General features: G+C 46.8%; 1 protein-coding gene across 1 annotated transcript in view; it reads right to left on the bottom strand.

The window, feature by feature from the left end:
• TRIM71 (tripartite motif containing 71) overlaps positions 1 to 23,471 on the bottom strand; it is an 83,839-nt gene that overhangs the window by 13,423 nt on the left and 46,945 nt on the right. The gene's annotated exons all lie outside the window — the stretch shown is intronic.

Genomic DNA, 23,471 nt, shown 5'->3' with positions numbered 1-23,471 from the left:
TAGGTCACTTATTTTAATTCCACACCTGCCCCCCCGAAAGAGAGATCCAACTGGCCTGAGATTAGAGATGAACGTGCTAATGAGGAGGCCCCTTTTGGACAAAGTCTAACATTTGACAGCAAATTCCGTTCTGTATTAAGTCAGGTTAGAACTGCCTCAGGTCCATGTAAATCCAACGACTGATGGTGCTGGCCCGAAGCTCCCTCCCCGCCCACACTGGAGCTACAGACCAGATATCCTGGCAATCCTCTCCCAAACCAAACTACTGTTCTCATGTGCCTAGACGGAACATGAATTCCACGGAGAACTGGAGGCAGGAAAATGCAGCCATACCATTAGTACTGGTCAATCTCCTATGCGGAGAAGCTTCCATCCCAACCCTTTTATTCAATTACAAAAGCTACTCGTTTTATCCAGCTCCGCAAAAGGCCCGGAGCGTTGAACAGCAGAAACAAGTCATTGTGGTGGTTCAGTCATTTCAGTGGTGTCTGACTCCTCGTGACGCTATCTGGAGGTTTTCTTGGTTAATGCAGTAGCTTGCCACTTCCTTTTCCAGTTCATTTTACAGATGAGGAAATTGAGGCAAACAAGGTAAACTGAGTTGCCCAGGGTCACACGGCTAACTGACACTAGGCCCAGTGCTCTATCCACTGAGCCACCTAGATGCTCCAACAAAATTAAAAAGTCGTAACAATGATAAATAATAGATGCTAGCTTTGGTATATTTTCCTAGTTCCAATGCTTTCCATGCATCCGTCCCACAGACTCTGAGGGGACCCCCTCCCAAGGCTTCAGGTCCTTCTTCTAAGCTCATCTGTAAAATGGAGATAACAATCCCATCTACCTACCTCACAGGATTGCCATGAAGACCAAACAGTACACGCAAGCCCACACTCTGCAAACCTTTAACGCCAATAACTAAGGTCTGTTATTATCATCATCATACAAGCACACCTATTCCACTTATACACATGGAGAAACTGAGGCAATGATGGATACATGACTTATCCAAGGTCACACATTTTGCAAACAGCAGGGCCGTGGGTGGAACTTGGAATGCTGAGCTCCAAATCCTGGGGTCTTTCCAGGACATCACAAGATAATCTGTGAAGTGTCTGCTTGGCTTGGACGTGAGAGGAAGTTTTCCCTTTTAGAACTGTTTTCTGCTATTAAGGGTATGCTGCCACCAGGTGGTAAGGACCTCATTCCATGGCAGGACCTTAGAGGTCCCCAGAGTTAAAGGTGGAAGGCATCTTAGGGAGACTCTGGTTCAGGGGTCCTGAACCTTCTAGGGGTCACCAATTCCCCTGGCCTCTCCTCCTAATGACAGTTTTAAAGTGCATAAAATTTAACACATAGCTTCACAAAGAAAATCAATTCTATCAAAGACAGTTGTTAAAATACATAAAAACCACGCTCACTGATGGTAGGCTGGGAAGCGCCACTCTGGCCCCCCCCCCCCCCCACGCAGACCGAGGTCCCCAAAGGAGTGAGCAGATCATTTTACAGACTTATGTCTTTAAAAGCAAAACAGCAAGCCCGGGGCCATCTGGAACTTGGAACAGCGCTCATAACCTTGCTGAAAACACACTCAGGCTCCTCTGCCTCATCCAGCACCCACCTGGCAAATCCGAATCCTCAGGCCCCCCTCAAAGCGCCTTCACTCCCCTTGCCATCCACCCACAGGAAGGAAGATCACACACCCACAGGAGGGCGGCCCTATCCGAAGATTAGCTCGGTTCTCCTCAGCCAGAAGACAATACCTGAGCAGGCTTCTCCTATTTCCTCTCCCTCAAACACAGAACAGCCTCCTTGGAAGCTGCTGGTGGAGGGGCAGTTTAGGATACAACTCTGCTGCTCTCACCCCTTGGGACCTGGCCCTGCTCACCAGGTCTCTGTATCAGATACGGGCCAAAGAAAATCAGATAGATGACAGCTAGAGTATCTGTTGTGGTCCTCCCAGCAACCAGGGGAAGCAGCAATTATTCTTATCCCCATTTTACAGAGGAGGAAACTGAGGCAGGGAGGAGCGGTGACTTATTACTCAGGATCACACCACTAAGTCAGTGTCTGCAGAAGAATTCAAACTCAAGCCTTTGAGACTCCAGTGCTCTATCCACACTGGCACTGGGCAGGTTGAGGCCCGCTTCCTCCTTTTACAAAGAAGAAAACTGAGGCCTCCCAAGGAAATGCCTGGCCCAGGGTCACAAAGTAGGTAATGAACAGAGCATGGATGGAGGTGGGGTCTCTCTGACCCCAATGCCCCGGCTCTGCTCTCTATTGGAGCACGAGCACAATCATGGCAAATCGTCTTGGAAAGAAACAGAATTTCCTTCCCGGTAAACACCTTCTGATGAGCACTGAAAGCCGGTCCCCATCGGGCTCCAAGATCTTGGCCAATTTCACTTTCTCACCCCTCACGTGTTCCAGCCAAATCAATCGAAGGCTCCTTCTCCCAGTCCTAAGAATTCCAGCTCCCTTCAAGGCTCCTTTCAGCCATTTCTTTCTTCTCACTTCTGGGTGCTAATTCCCCCTCCCCCAAATAATTTCCTTCTCTGTATAAACATCGTTTCCCCTAATGGAAAGGAAGCACTCCCTGGGCACACAGTAGGTCCTTCATAAACAGTAAGGAATGACTTGTCCCAGGACAGCTACCAAGTGGCACCAATATCCAGCAGACACAGACAGGACGTACCCACGATGCAAGCCTCCCATGCGCACTCTCCCAGCTGAGGAAAACTCCTGGGGAACACTACCATAATCCTACAACAACCACAAAAAATTGGGGAGCGGCCAAAATACAATTCAGCCCAGACCTGGAGCCGATGAGACTGCCCGTTCCCCTCCCACCTCTGACATCTCCTGCCAGCATGACTCAGGGTAAGTCACCTCTACTGGAAAATCAGAGCTTCTCAAAGTCCCTTCTCATTCTAAATCTAAATCTAAGAAAATGGTAATTTTTCAAAAATTCCAAGGAGAACTGAAATCACAGCGTTGACCATGCACAGGAACCAGCCAAAATTAAGCATCTTCCACTTTGGCAAGTAGAGTGAGCAAGCACTGAAGTGGGGAGCCCAAAGATACCGACTGGGATCCAAGCTCTGGGTGCTCAGTTAAGTCACTCTGTGGCCCAGGCTCCTCGTTTTCCAAACAGGAGAGTTGGGACAAGACATCCCCAAGGTCTCCTCTGTGTGACCCTTCAATTCCCACCACGACTCCTGCAACAGATCCCCGTTCTGGGACATCTGGCTAATTACTCCTTGTAATGCGGTTATAGTCTGTGAGGAGGAAGGAGTGAAGATTCTTGAATTCCAGGCTGTCCCCACCACCCCGATCACTCAGCACTCTACCACCTCTGAGAGAAAGAGGTTGGGAAAATACAATGGCACGTGCCACATCAACCAGTCAAGGATACAGGGAAAGGTCTCATGCCCACAGAATATTCAAGGCAGCAGATACAGAACTGATGCCCAACAACTAGGGGATGTCTGAACAACTGGGAGTATAGGAAGTGGGATTTTATGATGCTATTGCAAATAAAAGTTATGGAGTCAGAAAAATATGGAGGGATCTGTTTGAACTGATCCAGAATTAAATAAGCAGAATGGGATGACCACAATAGTAACATTCAATTCAATGTAATTCAATAAACGTATTAAGCACCTACTATGTGCCAGACAACATGAGAGAAAAAGCCGTCAGAACTCAGAACTCAGCAACCCAATTAGGACCTCAAAAGAATGAAGAAGCAACCATCTCCTCCACTGCAGACAGATGAGGAAAACCGAGGCACAAATGAGGTGGGCCATTAGCAGACCTGGCCAATGGGCTCGCTCATTTTTCTGGTCTACACATATTTATTAGAAGGGAAGCCTCATACTTGGAGGGAGAGAAGGTAGGCCAGTGGATACTGCCAACCCCAGCCCTGTTTCCCCCTCCCTCAAAAAAGATGAAAACATCAATAAAAGTTTTTCTAAATTTGCAAAAGAAAAAAAGAACAGAAGGGAAAAGAAATACAATAATGTTTGGGGTGGGGGGAGAGTTTGTAGGTTCTTCATTTATAGTTCAGAATGGGCGAAACTCCCCAAACGCTTTCATTTTCGATTTCCAGGGTCAAGGAATTTACTATAAATATATTTCCTATGACAGTCTATAACTTAGCCCATCACACCAGCCCTTATCCCCCAATGTCCTCCCTCCCATTTTTTCCAAAGATGACCACAGAACAATCTAGGCCAAGGTTAGCCCTCGGTACTGTCCATCTTTGATCTGCCACAGAGCATTGGGAAGAAAGTCCAACAAAACCTGCTTCCTCACTGGGCCTGGGCGAGGAGGAGGCAGCGGCCCATGTCTCTTGGCCGCTGCCATTTCACAACTCAAGCAACAAGAAATAGTGACGGGCAAGCCGTCAACCTGATGACTTCAGGAAAAACATCTGACAACAGCAGGAATTCCTGGGTCTGGCTCAGCTTCCCCCTCTTTTTTAGGGGGAAGAGTCCTGGTTACTTTCAAAGGGAGGTAGGGGCTGGGCAGATGTTTAGGACCTTCCCTTGGGATCCAGCAACAATCAGCCAGTAGCTGATGAATGGACCCTGGGGTTAAACTCTGACCTGAGTGAATGACGATCCCCGCATGGTCACTGGCCACTACTCCTGGCCTCCCTGCCTGGCTTAAGCTCCCACCCACCTTTCTTCTTTTCCCCAAATTTCCCCAAACCAAGTCACAGACAAAGGCTATGGAATGCAGAGGGCATCTCTGGGGTCTCTTTGTACTGGGAGAGTGGGCCCATTTTTTGCATGGGGAGGTCGTTTTGAAGGGATGTAAATAAATGAACAGAAATAAGGGCTCCAATCCCTAAGATGTCAAATCTTACGGACAGTTTGCAAAAGTAGAACTACAAGCCATTAGCCGCGTGAATAACTGTTCCAAATCACTAATGAGAAAAATGCAAACTGCGACAATTCTGTCTGTAGCCTCAAACATCCCAAAGTGATGCTGGAAGGCTGGCAGGAAGACAGGCACACTAATACCGTATCGGTGCAGCTGGGCATTGGGTCCAACCACGTGCCTGGAAAACGATGTGCAACTGTGTTAGAAAACGGACTACCTTTGATCCAGAAATCCTATTTCTGGGCACACAACACAAGGAGGCCAAAGACAGGCAGGAAAGTCCCACATATGCTCAAATATTTATAGTCCAGCTCTCTGTGGTGACAGAAACCTGGAACCCATCAGTTCAGGGAATGGCCGACCAAAGTGCAGTATGGGAACGTAACACAGTATTACTGCTCAGTAACAAATGAACAGGGTTAGAAATTCCTAGAAATGTGGGAAGATGTACACAAAATGATGCAAGCCAAGACAGGACAGAACAATATTCATGCTGACTCTCAGACTGTGTATCTAACTGCAATAATCCACCTCCTCTCAGGGAAACTGAGGACAACAGACATGTCCCTCGGCTAAGCACAGGTGGCACTGGGGACCAGAGAAGGGGAGTGCCATCAGACCATGGCGTTTCTGTGACCAGGATAGAGGGGTTTATGGGGAAAGGATTGGGGTACAAAAAGGCCCCCAGGGAAAAAAGGAAATCAAACTTTTTAAAACCTTCAAAAAGCAGGTTCTGCCCTGGATGTTGACTACCTTGGTTCCCAGCCTGGCTCACCTTCCCTCCCCTATCATCTTCTCGCCCTCTGCAGGGGAAGTGTGACCCCAAACCAACTCCACTGTCCTGGACACACCTAACTTACTCATAAATTCTAGCAGGATGGCTGATTGAGAAAATGGACACACCGTGTCATCCACGTGCACGTGGGGTTCACATTTATGAAAACATCTTCTGAAGTGGCAGTAAATCAGTGGGTATGTCTGTTATTAACTTCAGTTTGAGAACCGATGGTTGCCTTAACTGATCTCATCAGAGGCAGAAGATCATTGAAGAGTTATTTTTAGACAATTAATCTTGTAAAAAAATCTGTCAAAAGGCACAATGTCTTTTTGCCAGGAAACACACATACACACACCCTCTCTCTCTAGTACACCAATAAAATGCTGAGGAAGTTGGTAGGTACAAACAGCAATGTTCATGGAGAAAAGGACATTTATATATATGTAAAAAGAACATTATATCTATAAATATATATGTATGTATATGCGTGTGTGTGTGTGTGTATGAAATCAGCTCTTTTTATGGTGGCTAAGAATCAGAAATGGAGGGCATGCCCATCCCTAACCGATGGCTGAATAAGATGTGGTATGACAGCTAATATCACCTCTAGGACTGTATCCCAAAGACATCAAAGAAATGGGAAAGGGTCCCACATGCACAAAAATATTTATAGCAACTTTTTGTGGTGGCCAAGAACTGGAAATTAAGGGGATGCCCATCCACTGGGGAATGACTGAACAAGTTGTGGTATATGAATGTAATGGAATACTACTGTACTACAAGAAGAAATGATGAACAGGAGAACTTCAGAGAGGCCTGGAAAGACTTATATGAAACTGATGCCAAGTGAAAGGAGCAGAACCAGGAGAACTTTGTGCACAGCAACAACCACAGTGTGTGAGGAATTTTTCTGGTAGACTTAGTACTCCATTGCAATGCAAGGACTTAAAAAATTCCCAACGGACTCCTGAGGCAAAACACCTTCCACATCCAGAGAAAGAATTATGGAAGTGGATTGCAGATAGAAGCAGACCATTTTCTTTTGTATTATGTTTTGTTTTATGGTTTCTCCCATTCATTTTAATTCTTCTATGCAACATGACTAAGGTGAAAATATATTTAATAGGATTTCCTATGTGTAGAACCTATATAAGATTGTACACCATCTCAGGGGGTGAGTAAGAAGGAAGAGGGGGAGGGAGGAGGAAAAAATCTAAGATATGTGGAAGTGATTGTAGAACACTGAAAACAAATAAAATAATTTAATAAAAAAAAAATAAGATGTGGTTCGAGTGTGGTAGAATACTACTGGAAATGACGAGCATGTTAATTTCAGAAAATCCTAGACTTACACGAACTGATACAAAGTGAAATTGGCAGAACCAGGAGAACATTGTACACAGTAACAGTAACATTGTATGGTCAACTGTGAATAACGTAGCTATTCTCAGCACTATAATGATGACTCTCTAAAAGACTCATGCTGAAAAATACTATCCATATCCAGAGAAAAAACTGATATTGTCTGAATACAGACCAAAGCATACTTCTTCTTTCCAAGTTTTCTTCTACTATTGACTATTCTGGAAATGTCAGTCTCAGAAAGAAGAAAGGGGAAGGAAGGAGGGAGAGAATCTAGAACTCAAAACTTTAAAAAAAATGAATTAAGTTTTTATATGTAATTGGAGAAAAAATTATGTATTATTTAAAAAGAAAAAAATGTCCATGAATACATACAGACTAATTACTTAGCTCCTTCAACAAAAAGAACTAAAGAATTTGGTCATGAGAAATATGGGAAAATTGATCTTCCTCAGGTTTCAGTTCATTCCCCTAAAAGAATTCCAAATAAAGGTGCCACCCATTGCAGAAAAAAAAAACAGAAATGTGGAGTCCAGAGCTGAAAGGCTTCTCAATTTTCTACCTAATCCTCATTTTACAGATGAGGAAACTGAGGCCCAGTGATGTGCCCAATGTCACACAGATAGTACAAGTCAGGATATGCACTGCGATCCTTTGACTCCAAAATCTAGCCTGTGCTAAAGAAGCCAGATCCGATCATTCACTCGCTTTAAAATATTTCCTTACATGTTCTCCTGAGGACAGAAATGCTGTGAGGCACTCTTCCAATTCATTTAATTAATATGTGGGGTCTTGGGAATTAACAGTAATTCAGTGGTGCATGGCCTTTGTGGGCCTCCTTTAAAATCTAAAATTCACAGCATTTCTCCCCATGACGGAAGCTTCCCAAGGCCAGTCTGAAGCATGTTAAGACAATGCTATTCGTGTATTGTCGGTTAGACCATGAGCTCCTTGAGGGCAGGGACTCTGACAGTCTTCCTCTGTATCTCCAGCAGAGCTTCAGAAACCAATGCCTGGAAACGCTTGGTGCCATTAAGAAATGACTGTTGACTTGTTCACGTGGGAACTAGAAAGTGAAAGCAAAGCTAAAAATTCTGCATCAGTGTCTTTACCACCTCCACTATGGCCACCACCACACGACCACTGCCCACCACGTCGCCCACCACACGACCACTGCCACTACCCTTTGTGCCTGGTGGTCAAGCCTCTGGGTTCCCAATTCTACTTGATGTAGGACTCAGTTTTAACCTCTATAAAAATAAAGGGCAGGCAAGGAGGGAAATCTGTTTTCCCAGCCTGCAGCACAGTGGAGGATGTGTTGGCCTTTATTATCTGTGCAGGACCTGTGAGCCTCAGTTGTCTCATCTGCAAAATGGAAGTAATGATACCTATAGAATCTACTTCCCAGAGTTGTCATGAGGCTCAAGTGGGATAGTGGATGAGAAATAGCCCAGTGGCTCCTCTAGCTCTGAGGATCTAATCTAACCTCCTCCAGAAGCACTGAGGTCCCTCACAATCTCACTCTCAAAGCTGACTTTTCAGCCTTACTCCAGGGGACTCTTCCTTGCCGAACTCCACAGGCCAGTTAATCTCTGAGGAATTCCTCACCCAGGAATCTCCATTCTCCAGGCCTTTGCTCAGGCTGTGCCTCCCCCCACCCCTGCAACTGCAATGTTCTCCCTTCTTCCTTCTATCACTTAGAAAACTTAGCTTCTTTCAGAGAGAGTTCACATAACACCTCCCACAAGAGGGCTTTCCTGACATCTGCCCCCCCCCCCAAAAGTTACCTCAGTTTTGGAGTACAGGGAGAAGGTGAGCTCCCTGGGGGCAAGGCTATTTTCAGGGCTTTCCCTCTGCAGTCCTCCCAGTTAAACCCGAGTACCTGGTTCCCTATGTCTGACTAACCCCTACAGGATTGAGTACTGGAATGAAAGTAAAGCAATAGAGGGTCTGAAAGGGGAAGCACGAGCACCCAGGCTTTTCTAAATATCTGCTCTAAATAAATATCTGTAAAACATGTGCCACAGTGCCCGGCACACTGGAGACACTTAATAAAAGCTTGTTTCTTTTCCCTATAAAATATACAATAAATAGCCTGGCCCTCCGGGACTCTGCTTTGTCCACAGGGCCTGAGGTGCCATCCTAGGCCCTTAGTAGGTGAACGCTGATCCTAACGCACATCTGCAGCCCAGTGGAGCACACAGCCAGCCCTGGGCCCTCAGAGGTCCAGCCAAAGTCCTGTCAACTAGTACTTAGGAGGCGCTTACTGTGTCAAGTACTGGGGATGCCAAGGGAGCAGTGGGACAGTCAAACACACCGCCGCCCGCACCCCCCCGCCTACATATACACACCCTGCTCCCCAAACCAGATGAAAATAGAATCAGGAAATATTTAATAAGACACATAAAAATACAGCATGACATTTTAAAATGAAGTCAATATGCAGTCCACAGGGATCCTTCTATCTCGATGGGTGCCCCCCCCTTGAAGTTGACATCAGTGCCCCTGAGTGGGTACAGACAAGACCAACAAAAAGGCAGCCTTGGGAAGATAACCAGACGAACTACTGAGTCAGAGACAAGGGAGATGAGTAATGGGAGGGAGGGAAGGATGGAGAGAGAGAGAGAGAGAGAGACAGAGAGAGAGAGGGACAGAGAGAGACACAGAGAGACACAGAGAGAGAGAGAGACAAAGACAGAGACAGAGAGAGATAGACAGAGAGAGACATAGAGACAGAGACACAGAGACAGAAACACCAAGTTTATACGAGGCAAAGGTTATTTTTATTGCTAAGACACCCCAGACTCTTTTGCTCTTCCTTTCGACAGCACCCAAGGGAACCCCCAAGGCTGTAACATAGATGCAGAGGAGGTGCCCACCTTCAAGGCCCTTACAGCAGAGCTGGCGAGGCAAGACTCATGCCAATGTAGAAGATGGAAATAATAATCCCAAGGCCAGAGAGAGGGCAACCAAAGTGAAGCCAGATGTTTGCTGCTGAGAAAGGGCACCCCACAGGTCCAACAGAAGTTAGGAGCTGGCAAAGAGGCAGAGGGGAATATTAGGGGGTGCCCCAGAGGTTGGAGGCAGTGAGGCTGGCCCAGGCCAGGCAAATGGATCTTCCTGCGGGACCTGCTTATCTAATTATCCTAACTGAAGGTCTGGGGATTTCTTCCAGATGTAGATGATTGGGGGGGGTAGACTTATACTAAAGACCAGAACAGGAAAGGTGTTTGGAGGACAAAAGCTGATCGACAAAAGCCAAATCAAGGGGGAAAAAAGGAGTTAGCACAGGCTCTTAACCTCGAGTCCTGAACCCCCTTTCAGAATTTTTCTTAAATGCACAAAATAAATATGGAGAATTACAAAGGAAAACAGATATACTGAGATATATTAACAATGATCAAAATTTAAAAACAACAACAGATTTCTGGAGCCCCAGATTAAGAATCCTGGACTAGATCCCTACCCAGAAGTCTGCAGCCCAAATAACACTGTCCTCTTTGAACAATAACTTGCCTCATTCTCACATCCAGCCCTTTAGGGATCACAAAGAGCCAGTTTCTAGCTAGAGCTGCATCTGAGCCTCACAGTGGAGCTATGGAAGCTGCCACAGGTGTGACTAGCCCCATTTTATATGGGTTAACATGACTTGCCCATAACCACATAGAGAGTGTCAGATGTGGTGGACTTTCCTTTCCCCCTTCCCAACATGTGCTTGAAACCCAAACCTATGAACACTTTCAGGCAACAGCCAATCTCCCTATTTCCTACCACATCGAATGAAATGAAAGGTGTAAAAGACACTTACCATAGTGCACATAGTAGGTGCTACATAAATGTTTGCCCCCCACCCCACCCACAATATCCAACTTTAGTCAGGGTAATCCTTGAACACAGACAAAAGTTGATCCATCCAAATCCTACTGATTCTTCAAGGCTCTTCAAGGCCTTCCTCCTCCACCCAAACCTTTGGCCACCTCTATGGCCTCGCCCCTTCCTCTCTTCATGTATTTTTCAACAATTATTTCCTGTATCTTTGTCTTTCTCCCCCCATCAAGACACCTTTGCCCCACCCTCATTAATCCTACTCCAGCTGCTCTGGAGGTTAGATGCCCCAGTGGCTCCTCCCTCCACCCTGTGACTTTCCACACCAGAACACCAGGCCCTGGCAGCCATTCCCAGATACCGGTGGTCTTCCACTAACCCAATGTAAGCTTCTGGAAGGCAAGGCCCTTGGGGGGCTGAGCCCAGTGCTTAGCACATGGAAAGAAGGAATAAAGGTTTACTCTCCTCTAGAATTAGAACTAGACCCCACCTCCCCAGCCTCTCTACTGGATCATCATGCTGCTTTGGGAGAGCCAGAAAACACAGATTCTCAGCCTGAAAGGAACCCCAACGTCAATAATTTGTACACGGATGAGAGTCCCTAGAATAAGAGGTGAGTCAGCCTCCCATGGAGGGGGAGGGCAGAGCAGCCCCCCACCCCCCAAGGGAAGAGCCAACAGGTTCACATGCAGCTAAAGACTTCCCCAACTCTCTTTGGGGAAGATGGGAATGCTGGGGCATCACCCAGAGTTTGGAAACAAGCCTTTGATAAGGCCCAAGCCAGACAATGGAGAGAGCATCACCTGGCTGGCTAATCCCTGCCTGGTCAGACATGGACTCCAAAAAGTGGGCTCCAGTACAAGATTGGGAGGCATGGCTAAAGGATTCAACTGCAGACAACAGGGGAGGTTCTAGTGGCCCACAAGCTCAATGAGATGGTACCTAAGACAGCAATTCGAAGGATTTGAAGGGGCACTTGAACCCAGGTTCAAACCAAAGGGCTCCAAATGCAACGTTCCTTCCATCACACCACACTACCTACGGTCGTAAATGACCTGAAAATAACATCAATTTTCCCAGCAAGAATCAATTAAATCCAGTTCCAACCAGAAAGAAGGGTGTAAGGCTTGGAGTCTAACACCAAGACTCCAATTCCAATCCCAGACGCTTATGAGTTCTATTACCTTGGACAAGTCAACCTCTCTGCCTCAGTTTCCTCAACTGTAAAATGGGGATTATAACAGCACCTTCCAGGTGGTCAAGAGGATCATTTGAGAAATTTGTAAAGCGCTTATCATGGTGCCTTATACACAGCAGGCGCTATATAAATGTTTGCTATTACTGTAGAAAAAATAGACAAAAAAAGGAGATTGTAAGTCAGTCCTAATGTGGCTTTGATAAACTTGCTCGCATGGAGCCAGGTTAGCCCTGGACTCTGGCAGCTGGTAGCCAGCAGAGAGTGGCCCCAATCTGTACCACCCTAGTTCTCTCCCTGCCACTGGTCACGTAACCAAAGCATCTCTGAATGCACAAGGGGGAGGGGGATGCATTAAGGGTTGGTGTGTCAAGCCAACCAAAGACCGACCCCTCAGAACCTAAGCTTCTATCAGTAAGGGGGTCACTTGATGCTTAGGACAGCAGCTAACCAATGGGATGGTTTCAATTCCTCAATAATAAATTCAATTCAAGTGAATGTGCTTTTATTAAGTGCCCAGGATATACAAGGCATGGTTAGGTACTGTGCCAATCCTGGGGTCAGATTAACAAAAAACAAACAGGGCTGGACCTTAGGGACCTTCCTTTCTCCTAGAAGGAAGCAAATTCCATAGCACAGCCTAAATTAACACAATGACAAGGCCCAGTGCTGATGGAGGAAAGGAGTGGATGGCTTGGAGGTGTCTTTCTGAGGAGGCAGTCCCAGCGTGGTCTTGGGAGAAGACAGATCACCTGTACCTCTTAATTAAAATGCACAAGGATTAAAAACTCTCCCTCGGTTTCCCTGATGCCTTCCCATCAGGCTGGAGTTTCTCTTGCCCTGTTCTCCAAGCAGCAACCTAGCCCACAGCATCTAAGAGGATCTCAACTGGACAACTCTTTTAGAAAATGAAAACTGGGGCCCTGGTGACAGCCCAGCAGGGAGCCAAAGGTCACTCCAAGCAGTGAGGGATCACTGGTTTCCCAGCTGCTCTGAAGGGCCAGACCTGACCTCTACAGTCCTAATAAGCGCTCCATGCATTTTCTAGGGGGCAAATAAGGAAAAATTTGTCCTAGGACTCAGATCGCCATCCCTGTAAAGATCTAGATTTCAACAGATATAAAAAGGAGGTCCCCTCCCGGACGCACAGACTGCCCTTTGTCTCCGGCCAAGACTCCGGGAGTGAGATATGAATCCAATCTCTTCTGTCTGTGTTTTCCTGCTCCTTGTGGGGGGCTCTCCTCCAAAGAGCTGCCCTGCAACTTTGTAGGTGGGCTGGGTAACTTAGAACTCCTCTTCTTAAAACAGTGGGAAACATTGTGCATCTGAAAGCACTAAGTAGCCAGTGTGGTTTTCAGTTGCCTGTGTGAACCAGGCGGGCCTGCTGAGGGTGAATGGACGGGCAGGTGGATGCAGCAAAGGGCCCCAAAAACCAGCTGTGGAATCCAAGGGTCCCCCACCTCCCACCTGGGATAGGGACATGGATGTTCCCTGCTAACCCCCCCATTCTTATTTTTTAAGTACTTAAATTATCGAAAATGTACTATTTTAAAGTTCTAAATTATTAAGAGCATTTAAAATGGAAATTAAAGTTTATTAAATTGCTATAAAACTATTTTGTATTTTTCTACTAATTTTCTACTAAAAAACACTAAAATCACCAGACAAGATTTTTCTTTAATACTTACAAAGGAAGCTGTTAATAAACTTTGCTTTTGTCTCCAAAACACACAGGGAAGGCTTATTAAATGCTAGTGAATATCACATACGGACTCCAAATTTGGATCTGGTTTATTAAATATTCATGCCCTCTGGAGGGAAACGTAAAGATATAACTGGCCAGCTTGGTACCAGCTCTGGGTTTGGAGTCAAAAGAAGGCAGCCAGCAAGTCTGGACAGAATGCTGCTCGTGGACTTCAGAAGAGCTAGGCTCAAAACCCACCTATGAGCACTGGTTCACTATGTATCCTCAGTCTCCTCATCTGTAAAATAGGAGGGTCGGACCACATGCTTTCTAAGGGCATGTTCTTAGTCTGAGACCTTGGAGTCTACACCTGGGTTTGCTGGCTGTGGAGGTAAGGTCACTTTTTTGTACAGTCATTTCCAGTCATGTCTGACTCTTAGTGACCCACTTGGGGTATTCTTGGCAAGGATACAGGAATGGCTTGCCATTTCCTTCTCCAGCTCATTTTACAGGTGAGGAAACCAAGGCAAACAGGGTGAAGTGACTTACCCAAGGTCATACAACTAATAAGTATCCCAGATGAGTCTTCCTGACTCTAAGCCACCTCACTGCCCTTAAGCTTGGGCAAAATCCCTTAGTGCCTTTGGGTCTCAGTTTCTCTAGCTGTGGAATGAAGGGTTTTGGAGCTGATGGCCAGAGAGGGCCCTTCTTGCTCTAAATCTAGGATCTAGCAAGTAGATTGGTGAACAGAATGACCAGAGGCAGGAAGGGAAGGATCACTCAAGAGAAAAGAGTCACTGTGCTGCCCTCCTGGCACATCTAATGGCAGGAGCCCCCCCAGCACCGCCGCAACGGCTTCACATTTTAACCCATCCTCCTCTATGACCACCAAGTATTAGTGTTAAAACTAATTGAATGGTGTTTTCCATTAGTCAAGTCAGGCCACTTAAACACTTAAAACAGCACTGAGTGGAATCCCAGGGCCTAAAAATGTATGTTATTGCCATCATCTGCCTCTCCTCCCCACTAAAAATGGGGGGGCGGCTTTATTCTACGAGAGGGATTGATCATCAAAACTCACCAGATATTACTAATGTAAATCAAGCTGGCAGAAAAAGCAAACAAAATATTTACCTTTTTCAATCCCCTTCCTTGGGCCAGATTAGCTCCTAATCCCAGGCAATTCCAGGGGAAGGGTTTCTCCAGCTCCCTCCAGGCCCTCCCTTTAAGGGGAGGGTTATTTTAGATCCCTTTCTCACCAAAGCTAAAGATCCGGCCTGCACAAGGCCAGCCCTCCTCCTTCCTGGGCCAGAATAGAGAAAAACACAAGCCATGGAGCCCAAAAGGCTGCAAAAAATAGTGGCAACCCTGGAGGGTAAGAGAGGGAGGGAGGGCATTGGTGTTTTCAGGCTTCTGCTCCTTGGCCAGGTGGGACAGCAGCTTCTAGACAGGGTGAGGCACATAGTGAAACCTACAAGTCTAGGTTGGGGCCCTCGTGGGGGAGGGGGAGCAAGAAGGACCACCTCCGCCACTCAGTCCCTAGCCTATGATCCCGGCCAAGTCTCAACCTCTCTGGACTTGAGGTTCCTCATCTATACAATGAAGCTAACTGCCTCTACCCCACCGGATGATGCTGAGAATCAGTGGCTGATAGGGGCCCCTTCCGATGGCAGCTCATTAGTAACCCAACTGGTTTAGGGAGGCCGATGAGACCCAACTAGGTTTCCCCTCCTCTCTACCCACAGAGCACATGAGATAGTAAGCAACGGAGCCAGGCAGCATTCTCTGATCTTCTCAACTCCAAGTCACCTTGGTGTCCAATCCACCACCTATGTAAAGGTGCTGTACACAGGTGCAATGCAAAACCCCATCTAAAGAAAGGTGTACTCTCGATGAATCCCTCTAGTAAAGAGGGGCTGGGGTTTCAGAGAGTCTCTGGGAGACAGCAGACTGGGGAATGTAGAAGGGACTAGGAGACAAAATACAGGAAACGGACCCCCCAGGGGGAACAGAAGACCAAACTGCCCAATCCAGATAAAACCAGGCTGGGGGGGAAGGTTAGGGGTGAGCAGACCTTTGAAATGTTAATTAGCTGGAGTCTCCCTTCACTTCTTAAAAACAAGCACCCCGCCCTCAGCAGGAAAATGAAGCAGACACCCCCAGAGGGCTGCCAGCATGGCTTCGGCTCCATGGGACCAGGTAAGAAATCTGGTCTCACTGCCTCCGACCCAAATCAGTGTGCAAAGACTTGGGGACTCAAGCAAAGTCCCAAGGGTGCGGGAGTGCCCAGCCCAAGGCCTTCCAGTCCAGAATTAACCTGACAGTACCATGTCTATCCTGGGTGAGGCCCCGTATAGGTATTTGGGGTCACAAAGTTAAAATGTGCTCAGTGCCTGATGAGCCAGCTGCAGGGCCTAGAGGGGTTGGCATCTGAGCCAGCCTTGAGGGGAAAGGGATTCATTCTGGCAGTTGGAGGGAGGGACTGGAGTCCACTGGTCAGTGAGTGAAGAAACACTTATAAAGCTCCTACTATGTACCAAGCACTGCGCTAAGCCCTGAAAATACCAAGAAAGACAAACACAACCTGTGTCTGCCAGGGAACTGATGGGGGAAACACAAGAACCACAAAGATACAGCTGGGAAAAACTGGGGGAATGGGGGCCTAAGGAGAGAGCATTCCAGGCCACAGTCTTTTAGAAGCCATGGTCAGTAGATTTGGGGGGGGGGGGGGCCAACATGAGGGAGCTTTGAATGCCAAACATCCTAGAGGAGCTAGGGAGTCATCGACATTTACTGAATGGTGGGAGGTAGAAGGAAGGGTCTTCCCTGCTTCCATCAGACTGATGCCCAGGCCTGAGGGGAGGTAGGCTGGCACCAGGACCTGTAAAATCAGAGCACCAAGGTGGTGAAGCTGAGGGTACCCCCAGCAGTAACAGGGAGGGATGCAGAGTGAGGTCAGCTTGGGACATCTAAGAGGTGGTTGGGGGTTAGGGCTGGTTAAGTAGATGAGCAGCGATGAGAGCTGATAGGGGCAGTCAGAGAGGTAGGAGAAGAACCAGGAGCAGGGGGTCCCAGAAACCTAAAGAGGAGGAGGAGGAGGAGGGGATCAACAGTGTCAAAGGCTGGTCTAGGGACCGAGGAGGATGAGGACTGGTCTGGCAATTAAGAGGTCGATCCCTGGGAACAGGTGTGCTTAAATGACACTACAGAGAGCACTGAATGCCAGGCTATAGGATGGCAGGGAGCCTTGTCCAGAGTACTTGCCTTCCAGATGAGGAAAAAGAAATCAAAGAAGCAGCCGTGATGTCTCCAAGGCTACAGAGGTAACCTCGGGATGCAGGTCTTTACACAGTAAATGAAACAGAGTATATTAAGAATCTAGGTGGTAATAATAACTCACATTTATACCATACTCAGGAAAGCACTTTACATCCATTATCTCGTTTGAACTTTACTCGTGAGGAAGGTGCTGATGTGATTCACTTTTTACAGAGGGGGGCACTGAAACCTAAATAAAATGAACTGCCCAGGGTCCCCGCTGAGCATCTGTAGTAGGAGTTGAACTCGGATCTCCTCCTGACTACACAGCAGCTAAGCCCTGGGGTACATGAAGAATGAAAGATCCAGCTGGCCTGAAGTACTCAGGGGTCTCAGAGAGCTGAGAAGTCTGAGCTGACCTCTAAGGGTGGGCTAACTGAGGCTAGGTGGAGAGGAAAGCCCTCCAGGGAAAGCCCAGAGAGAGGAATGGGACTTGAGTCTCTGTCTTGGTGTCACAGGCCCCTCTGGCAGACTCATGAAGCCCATGGACCCCTTTCCAGAATAAGGTTTTTAGACTGATATTAACAGCAGAGACTACTTTGGGGTGTAAGATCACAGAACTAGGGTTATAGGAGATCAGAGACTGTCTTGTTTTACAGGTATGGAAACTGAGGCAAGAGGAGGTTATATCACTTGCCAAAGGCCACACAGGGTAATTAAAGATAAGCTGGGTTGTGGTGGATGGTCCAGATTTCGTGGTTTAATTTGAAGCAATGGGGAAGAAGGCTGAAAGCGCTTCACCATGACCCTGAGTGAAAGGTTCCCTGGTGTGCTCACATCTGGGGGTCCAAGAGATATTTAGAGGCAGGTTAAATTGGGGGAGGGAAGGGCCTGGTCTTCTTCAGCCTAGAAAAGGAGAGGGGCCCCAGCTGTCAGAGCACACCTGGCCAGGCATGAGGGGCTAATGGGAATTGGAGGCAGGAAGGCCAGGCCCCCAGGAGGCAGGATGGGTAGAAGGGATGAAGCTGGCAGATGGAGCTTGAGTTTTTGAGACCAGAGAGAATCACTGCTGATCCCAGGTCCTAAGGGAGGGTTGGACTGCTCGCACCAAACTCATCCAGAATGACTTGGCTATCATCTGGGCCAACCACAGGCTGGGTTCTAAATTCTGGATTACCACAACAACCACACCTAGGCTTCACATGTTATCACAACACAGAGACTAAGGTGTTGTTCTCTCCATTTTAACTCAGGAAACTGAGGAAGGAGGCTGGGTGACTTTCGCAGAATCACACAGCTAGTAAGGATTTGAATTCAGGTGGTACCACCCGGACAAGCAGAGAGCAGGTGGCTCTTGACAGGTTTAGATCAAGACATGGAGAGAAGAGAATGTCGTCAGAGGGGAGCATGGATGCAGATGGAGTCCTGGAGAGAGAACTGAAGGACCCAACATCCTCCCTTTACAGATGAGGAAACTGAGGCCCACTGGAGTTAGGTCACATGGGAGCTAAGTGGTCCCAACTGCACAGGAGGACTCTTTCCCAGCTGGCAGGCCACATGCAGTGCCACCTCTTTAGGACAGGTTGAAGGTCATCAACATCTGCCTTGTTTGTACCTTAAAAGTCCAGTGACAAGACAATTCCATCCTTTTTTCTTTCAGCTTTGTCTCTTCTACTTGGGAAAGAAAATCCTCTAACCCAAAGCAGATTCAATTTTATTTCCAATTTTCCCCCTTAAAAAAACTGCTCAGTAATGAATGCTCATTAATTATCACCTATTGTTATTAATTAATTTTAATTAAAAATTTAATTTTGTTATCTATCATTATATTAAATATAATGTAAATTATATAACTTATATTTACATATTGTCTACAATATATGCAGTTATATAATTACATATTAAATAAACATGGCATATTAAAGCTCTAATATAATTAAAATATTAATTAGAAATTAATAATGATTAATAATGCCTTAAAGCAATGAGCTGCAAAAACACAAAGACAAGGATACAAATGTTGGGTGGCGCTAGGGATTCTGGGAAAAGCTGATCATGCCAAACAATGTGGAATGACATTAGAAAAGTGACTGAACTATTGATATCCTTTCTCCCTGAGCTCCTGCTACTGGGGAAATGTTCACTGAGGTTAAAAGGCAGCAAAGATGGCAGCCGGAAACCTTCCAAGCCACCCTTCGGTGTCAGAGGGCAACCCCTCTGCTTGGTGGCCATGTCCTCCCCGGCCTCTCCAGGTTGCCATCGACTGGTACCCAGACCCTGCTTGTTTCTATTTACGACCTCCATCTTAGTTCGGCGCCTGGCAAAGGCAGGCACTTGATAAATGTTCTACCCATCTGTCTATTAGGGGCTGTGCCTTGCTTAGAATCATCCCTATGATTGAGTGGACTGTTCCATGGGTGAAATGTGGTCGAGGTTTTCTTCTAAGAAGGATTCAGAGAGATATGAGATCTTACAGGTGGTGCAGTAGAGGGAGTGCCTGTCAGGAAGACTCATCTCAAGTTCAAATCCAGCCTCAGACACTTCCAAGCTGTGTAACCCTGAGCTGGTCACTTCACCCTGTTTGCCTCAGTTTCCTCATCTGTAAAATGAGCTGGAGAAAGAAATGGAAAACTACTCCAAAACCTTTCTCAAGAAAACCCCCAATGGTGTCACAAAGAATCCAATACAGCGACGACTGTCCGTAACGGACAGTGCTGAGCCTGAAGCCAGTTCAAATCCAGCCTCAAACTTAACGAGCTGTGTGACTCTTGGCAAGTCACTGAACCTCAGTTTCCTCATCTATAAAAAGGAGAGAATACCATGCTTGCTGTGAGGACAATAAGTTAATTGTAAGGGGCTTAGCACAGCATTTGATGCATAGTTAGAGCCACAGACATGTTGTCTATCCCTCACCACAACCAATCATTCTGGTCTCCCATGAAGGACCTGACTACCGCCTAGGTAGCCTTCCCTCAGGACTCACGTACTGTGAGGACCTTCCATCAGCCACCATCCTCCCTTCCACCAGCCACCATCCTCCCTTCCACCAGCCACCATCCTCCCTTCCATCAGCCACCATCCTCCCTTCCACCTCCTTTATTTCCAGGCACATAAGCCCTTAATGATGCTCTGTTTACCTCATTTTTCAGTCCTTGACAGTAAGCCTAAAACCAGGCTAAGCCCTTTGGATTGCTTACAAACCTGATTCTCTGAGAGGATCGTCTTTTGGAGATGAGCTTCCCAAAGTCCTTCCTTCACTACTCCCAGGGAATTAAGTAACAGAGCATTAGTGTCTCTATTTTCAGATGAAGAAAATGGGGCCCAGAGACTTTAAGTGAAGCCCATGAACACAGAGTTAGTAACAGAGGCAGAATTTGGTGTCTATGAGCAGCAGCCAAGATGGTGGCCTGGGTGGCATGATCTGACATCCTCAAAGGTTTATGGTCCCATTTATCAAGCTCCTGCTTCCCTCTCATCCCCCCACAATGGTCAATAATATTGAGGGCAGTGTGAACGCACTTGGCACTGAAAAATCTTCTGAAAAGTTTTTTTTTCTTTAAGCACTGCAACGTTGTTAGGACCAAAATGGTACAGGGTTTAAATGTTTGCAAAGCCCCAGAATCACAGGGACTACTGCTTACAATCCATACTTGCCCGAGCATCCCTTCTACCATTCCTGACAAGCAGTCATCCAGCCTTGGTCTCATAGCTTGACTAGAGCTATGAAGCCCATTAGGAAGTCTCCACTCCCTCCTCCTGCTCTGTCCTCAGTCTCTCCAACTTTCTTCATAGGACACAAGAAGGCATAGGGAGCCCCTCAATCTAATTTCCTCATTTTACAGATGACAAAACTGAGGCCCAGAGAGGTTATGTGCCAGCCCTGTGCTAAGCACTGGGGGCCCAAAGAAAGGTAAAAGACAATCCCCCTGCCCCCAGGGAGCCTAACAGGTTCATAAGTGAATCTTCCAACTTTCCAGGGTACGCTATAACTGTACCCAAAGGCACGAAAAGCAAGGTGGATAAAAATGTAACCAGGGCAGAGCCCACATCTGATAGGATTCCAAAGAGCATTTGAGGGGACGTATCCCACAAATGCCTATAGTTGTGAAAAAGCAACATGGCAAAATCCCTGTAAGAAGTTACTGTAAACGTCCAGTGGGGATTTATGGACATATATGCAGATAAACACCATACTGTAAAGTACTCAGCTATGGTGCAAACAACTTTTCAGAACAAGTCATGGAGTGGGTGTGGGGGCACCTCTGATAACAGAGCACTCTTGCGCGTCCATAAGCTCGTGGGCTCGCAGGGAAGACATCACACAGACAAGGCAGCAAAGCCATGCATATACCACGGAATCCTAATTCATCTAACTCTGCCAAGGTGCTGTAGCTGTTGCTGGAGAGTGTTTAGAGAGCAGCCTGGCGGAGGGAGGATGCTGGGCTGCCCAAGTGGGCCTCAGCAGCTCAGTCGATCCAGGCCTTTCTGAGGAGGCCTGGCATGCAGGCCTGGTGAACGGGCTTCTTTGAGATCTGTGAGGCATCATTCAGGCTTGTCCCCAGGAGCGATCCAGGGCTGACCTCCCCGATGACTCCTTGATCCTGTTTGGCAACCTGACTGCTCACTGATGACAAACACCTCTGCCCCTCAAAGGAAGGGCCAGGAGGGAGGGGGGAGCACGGAGCTTTCTGAACTGTGCATGTTCTACACAAACAACTGGGATCAATGGTTTAAACTATACTGGGAGAAGAATGGAGTGACTGGAGCTGGAGCTCCAGGCTAGTTACCATCTCTGTTCAAATTAACTCTTTAAGAAAAGGAAAATGAAAAAGGCAAATGAACCTGGAGAAGGTTATTGGTATCCATTATACAGAGGATGCATCTCACCCCCATCCCTCCCTTGCTTGGAGACAGGGGGGTGCTGCCCTGAATCCCCAAGGAAAATATAATGCTAATAACATAGTGAACTGGAAGTCCCCAGTTGTATTCTAGAGCCCCTGCCCCTCCAGCAGGGGTGGCTGGGCCCTGCCACCAAAAAACCCTATTACCATGCAGAATAGTGGGAAGGCTGCTGGCTCTGTAAGGAGAAAACCTGGGCAGTCAGAGTCACCTGCCCTCCCTAGCCTTGTCAGCTCATCTTTTAAATGAGGAGGTCTGCCCTGCCTGGAAGTAGAGGGCAGGAGGCATGTGGGTACTAAATGCCACATCTAAACTCAGACGTGGCAGCTCTTCATCAGTTCGGATTAACTTGTTTTCTTTTTTCTTTTTTTTTTTTTGGGTTATAAAAAAGTCTCATTTGGTAAGCAGAGGGGGGCAGGCTACATTCTGAAATACTATGATGTGAAAACAATAAGGTATTAATTAACCTTTTTTTTTTTTCAAACAATGAGAGTTGGACAAAATGACCTTCCATGCCCCCTCCAGCTTTCTGTCTGTGATCCTGTACCATCATCCTAATGGGCAGAAACCCATCTGGGGAGTCCCAAAGCCCTGCAGGAAATGAGTTGGAGGAAGTAGGTTTTAAGAGATCTCTGGAATGCTGGTGTCAAAGGACAGCAGGCCTCGAGCTCTGCCCTATTCTCCCCATTACACATGGCCATTTCCCCATCCTCTTCCTCCTGAAACGGACACACACACCCCCCACAATGCACCTCTCCACCCCCCCCAAAACAACGAACCAACTGGAATTGGTCCCAAATCTGAGACATGGTGCCTCTGATGAGCCCTGCCCTTGGTGACCCAAAATCGGCTACTTTCTCTCCAGAAAAACAGGGGCCCCTCAGAGTCCCAAAAGGACATCCCACATCCTTCTCTAAAGGAGAATCACAACAGGAAGCAGTACTTTCTGTGTTCTGAGACTGGAGGCATGAAAGTAATTTCTTCTAAAAGATAAGTCAAGAGTTAATTTATTTAATAATGACTGTACAAACACCTGACTTTCAAGCCTGGATTTCTGGGGGCTTTTTAAAGTAGAAATACAGAACAGTGGCTCTGGGGGGCCAGGAGGATGTAAGTTCAAATCCAGCCTTGGACACTCACTAGCTGTGCGGCCCAGAGATTCTCCTCCCAAGCCCCCCCAAAAGTAGAAATAGAATACAGCACAGATACAAGAGATATCTGGTTTCAAATCCCTCCCAGCACCAGTTACATGGCCACAGCAAGACATTTAATTTCTCTGCCTCAGTTCTGTTGTCCATAAAATGGGGATAATAATACAGCACCAATCTCATATGGTTGTTGATCAAATGAAAATATATGTAAACCTTACTACATGCTATTTATGTGTAGATATGTATATACACTATAATATGGGAACTATATATAATTCTATGTAAATGTTACCACGGCCACTTAACTCTCTGAGTGTCTTCATCACTATTGAGACAGGACAGAAAGGAACCTAGCCTTCATCTAATGTGGCCCCTTATTTAGCAGACTCCCCAGTGGGTGAACTGGTTAAAACATATGAACAAACAGTT

Source organism: Notamacropus eugenii, chromosome 3 (assembly GCF_028372415.1).
Source record: "Notamacropus eugenii isolate mMacEug1 chromosome 3, mMacEug1.pri_v2, whole genome shotgun sequence".
In the NCBI taxonomy this organism is placed as follows: Eukaryota; Metazoa; Chordata; class Mammalia; order Diprotodontia; family Macropodidae; genus Notamacropus; species Notamacropus eugenii.
This window is presented reverse-complemented; position numbering and strand designations above follow the sequence as displayed.